The sequence below is a fragment of the Ranitomeya imitator genome, chromosome 3 (genome assembly GCF_032444005.1).
Source record: "Ranitomeya imitator isolate aRanImi1 chromosome 3, aRanImi1.pri, whole genome shotgun sequence".
Classification (NCBI taxonomy): Eukaryota; Metazoa; Chordata; class Amphibia; order Anura; family Dendrobatidae; genus Ranitomeya; species Ranitomeya imitator.
This window is the reverse complement of record NC_091284.1, coordinates 39,062,599-39,067,745: the sequence shown is the minus strand read 5'-3', so window position 1 is coordinate 39,067,745 and position 5,147 is coordinate 39,062,599.

The window sequence follows — 5,147 nt, the reverse complement described above, 5'->3', positions numbered from 1 at the left end:
GAGGCCAATATTTTTCTCCCACTGATTGATGTAGTGATTTTTTCAGGTAGATTTTAGAACCAAAATCAAGCAAAAAAATAAATAGGCTTTCTATGGCCCACTGAGTGAGTGATGATGCACACAGGAGTCAAGAGTGGCACACAAGCCCTGAGGCCAATATTTTTCTCCCACTGATTGATGTAGTGATTTTTTCAGGTAGATTTTATAACCCAAATCAAGCAAAAAAATAAATAGGCTTTCTATGGCCCACTGAGTGAGAGATGACACAGACAGGGATGGCACTCTAGCAGAAATGTCAATCTTAATCTCCCCCCAAAAAAAAAAAAAAACAGGGAGTGTCCTTCAATTACTATCTCCCTGCAGTAATCTCAGCCAGGTATGGCAGGCAGCAATAAGGAGTGGACTGATGCACAAATTAAATAAAAAGTGTGTACAAACCAAAAAGATAGCTGTGCAGAAAGGAAGGAACAAGAGGATTTGTGCTTTGAAAAAAGCAGTTGGTTTGCACAGCGGCGTACACATGGGAAGAGGGAATCAATATCACCATTACACACTGAACGGGAAACCACTGGGTAAATCTGACAGGGAGAAGGACTTGGGGATCCTAGTTAATGATAAACTTACCTGGAGCAGCCAGTGCCAGGCAGCAGCTGCCAAGGCAAACAGGATCATGGGGTGCATTAAAAGAGGTCTGGATACACATGATGAGAGCATTATACTGCCTCTGTACAAATCCCTAGTTAGACCGCACATGGAGTACTGTGTCCAGTTTTGGGCACCAGTGCTCAGGAAGGATATAATGGAACTAGAGAGAGTACAAAGGAGGGCAACAAAATTAATAAAGGGGATGGGAGAACTACAATACCCAGATAGATTAGCGAAATTAGGATTGTTTAGTCTAGAAAAAAGACGACTGAGGGGCGATCTAATAACCATGCATAAGTATATAAGAGGACAATACAAATATCTCGCTGAGGATCTGTTTATACCAAGGAAGGTGACGGGCACAAGGGGGCATTCTTTGCGTCTGGAGGAGAGAAGGTTTTTCCACCAACATAGAAGAGGATTCTTTACTGTTAGGGCAGTGAGAATCTGGAATTGCTTGCCTGAGGAGGTGGTGATGGCGAACTCAGTCGAGGGGTTCAAGAGAGGCCTGGATGTCTTCCTGGAGCAGAACAATATTGTATCATACAATTATTAGGTTCTGTAGAAGGACGTAGATCTGGGTATTTATTATGATGGAATATAGGCTGAACTGGATGGACAAATGTCTTTTTTCGGCCTTACTAACTATGTTACTATGTTACTATGTTACTATGTTACTATGTTACACACAGCAATGCAGCTATCAGGGAGCCTTCTAGGGCAGCCCAATGAGCTACAGCGCTGAGGGAAAAAAAAAAAAAAAATGTAGCTTCCACTGTCCCTGCACACCGAAGGTGGTGTTGGGCAGTGGAAATCGCTACAGCACAAGCGGTTTGGTGGTTAATGGACCCTGCCTAACGCTATCCCTGCTTCTGACGAAGCGGCAGCAACCTCTCCCTAAGCTCAGATCAGCAGCAGTAACATGGCGGTCGGCGGGAACGCCCCTTTATAGCCCCTGTGACGCCGCAGACAGCAAGCCAATCACTGCAATGCCCTTCTCTAAGATGGTGGGGACCAGGACCTATGTCATCACGCTGCCCACACTCTGCGTTTACCTTCATTGGCTGAGAAATGGCGCTTTTCGCGTCATTGAAACGCGACTTTGGCGCGAAAGTCGCGTACCGCATGGCCGACCCCGCACAGGGGTCGGATCGGGTTTCATGAAACCCGACTTTGCCAAAAGTCGGCGACTTTTGAAAATGAACGACCCGTTTCGCTCAACCCTAGTTAAGAGCACACAAAGTGACCTGATAGTTACTAATAACATAGGACGAGCTCTGAGACGTGGGAACTCTGCTGACCGCAATCCCTAATCCTATCACACCACACTAGAGGTAGCCGTGGAGCGCTCCTGACCAGACCTAGGCGCCTCGGGCACAGCCTGAGAAACTAGCTAGCCCTGAAGATAGAAAAATAAGCCTACCTTGCCTCAGAGAAATTCCCCAAAGGAAAAGGCAGCCCCCCACATATAATGACTGTGAGTAAAGATGAAAATACAAACACAGAGATGAAATAGATTTTAGCAAAGTGAGGCCCGACTTACTGAATAGACCGAGGATAGGAAAGATAGCTTTGCGGTCAGCACAAAAACCTACAAACAACCACGCAGAGGGCGCAAAAAGACCCTCCGCACCGACTAACGGTACGGAGGTGCTCCCTCTGCGTCCCAGAGCTTCCAGCAAGCAAGAAAAACCAATATAGCAAGCTGGACAGAAAAAATAGCAAACAAAAGTAACACAAGCAGAACTTAGCTTATGCAGGTGAAGACAGGCCACAAGAACGATCCAGGAGAGAGCAAGACCAATACTGGAACATTGACTGGAGGCCAGGAATAAAGAACTAGGTGGAGTTAAATAGAGCAGCACCTAACGACTTAACCTCGTCACCTGAGGAAGGAAACTCAGAAGCCGCAGCCCCACTCACATCCACCAAAGGAAGCTCACAGACAGAACCAGCCGCAGTACCACTCATGACCACAGGAGGGAGCTTGACCACAGAATTCACAATAGGGTCCTCTCTGTCCTGTAGAGTGTGAGCTCTTATGGTCAGCGGGGTCCTCTCTCTCCTGTAGAGTGTAAACTCTTATGGTCAGCGGGGTCCTCTCTCTTTCTCCTGTAGAGTGTAAGCTCTTGTGGTCAGCTGGAACGTCTCTCTCCTGTAGAGTGTAATCTCTAACAGTCAGCGGGGTCTTCTCTCTTTCTCCTGTAGAGTGTAAGCTTTTATGGTCAGTGGGGTCTTCTCTCTCCTGTAGAGTGTAAGCTCTTATGATCTTCTCTCTCCTGTAGAGTGTAATCTCTTATAGTCAGCGGGGTCCTCTCTCTCCTGTAGAGTGTAAGCTCTTATGGTCAGTGGGGTCTTCTCTCTCCTACTGCTATATACTACGTGTGCAGTACTATATACTACATGGCTGCTATACACTACGTGGGCAGTACTATATACTACATGGCTGCTATATACTACGTGGGCAGTACTATATACTACATGGCTGCTATATACTACATAGGCAGTAGTACGTACTATATACTGTACTAAATGGCTGCTATATACTACGTGGGCAGTACTATATTCTACATGGCTGCTATATACTACGTGGGCAGTACTATATACTACATGGCTGCTATATACTACGTGGACAGTACTATATACTACATGGCTGCTGTATACTACGTGGGCAGTACTATATACTACATGGCTGCTATATACTACGTGGACAGTACTATATACTACATGGCTGCTATATACTACGTGGGCAGTACTATATACTACATGGCTGCTATATACTACTTGGAGAGTACTGTATGCTACATGGCTGCTATATACTACGTGGACAGTACTATATACTACATGACTGCTATATACTACGTGGACAGTACTATATACTACATGGCTGCTATATACTACGTGGACAGTACTATATACTACATGGCTGCTATATACTACGTGGACAGTACTATATACTACATGGCTGCTATATACTATGTGGACAGTACTGTATACTCCATGGCTGCTATATACTACGTGGGCAGTACTATATACTACATGGCTGCTATATACTACGTGGGCAGTACTATATACTACATGGCTGCTATATACTATGTGGACAGTACTGTATACTACATGGCTGCTATATACTATGTGGGAAGTACTATATACTACATGGCTGCTATATACTACGTGGACAGTACTATATACTACATGGCTGCTATATACTATGTGGGCAGTACTATATACTACATGGCTGCTATATACTACGTGGACAGTACTATATACTACATGGCTGCTATATACTACGTGGGCAGTACTATATACTACATGGCTGCTATATACTGCGTGGGCATTGTTATATACTACATGGCTGCTGTATACTACATGGCCTGTGTTAGATACTGCATGGGCTGCGTTATATACAACGCATCGGGTATTCTACAATATGTATGTATGTATATAGCAGCCACATACTATATAGCACAGGCCACGTACTATTTGTACGGCTCCTATATACTACGTGGCTTGTGCTATATAGTATGTGGCTGCTATATACATACATATTGTAGACTACCCGATGCGTTAGAATCGGGCCACCATCTAGTCAATAATAAATCTGTATTCAGTCAGCTCCTGAGCACCCTCTAGTGGTGACTGCAGGTAAAGTGTTGAACCACCATGTTGCTCCAGGGAGTTTCCAAAACATTATTAGAGTGTAGGCACTGTTATAAAAGAAAGAAGAGGTACCGTACAAACCGCTAGATTCCCCTGTGGCTATAGTACTGCGGCTCCCATAGTTAATGGAAGTAATGATGTTCCAACAATCACTAGATCTTTCACTTATTCAGTGGCTGCAGTGGCCAGTTGACTAGTGATTGGAATGTAATCACTTGACCGCTGCAGCTAATTAGTGGCCTCAGCAGTTATGTGACTGGTGTTTGACAAATGGCCCTTTTCAAGGAAAGTAGGAGACAAAAGGGCTCTAAACTTCACAGAGCTCAGAATTTTTTACCCAAAATGTCGGACTGTACCATCAATTCTGCTGAACACCAGAAAGGTCCTGTGTATAAAAACAAAGGATCATCACTAAGCTTATATTCTGGATCTCGGATTTTAGCTGATGCTGGATTTTAGCTGATGTTGGATTTTAGCTGATCTCGGATTTTAGCTGTAGATTACCTGTCATTCTGCTCTTTGTACTTGACTCTTACCTGTGTCCTAAATGCCGAAGCTTTACTATGAACGGCCTGGGGTTGTATTCTGCTTCTATCATCAGCAACAATCAGATGATCACTTAAAAATAAACGCTTGCAGCGAAATACTAATAATAACTTGGCCACAAACGTGTCGGTGGCAATAAACGTTTCCTGATTCGGTACGTCTACTTTCGCATTCAGTTTTTTAAATTGTTTCATAAAACAACTTTTCAGAAAGTTTTGTTTAAAATTCACTCCCGTTTAGTGTACGCAGCTCCCATGATGTGAACGGTGACATTTATTACACACATGCGAAACTAG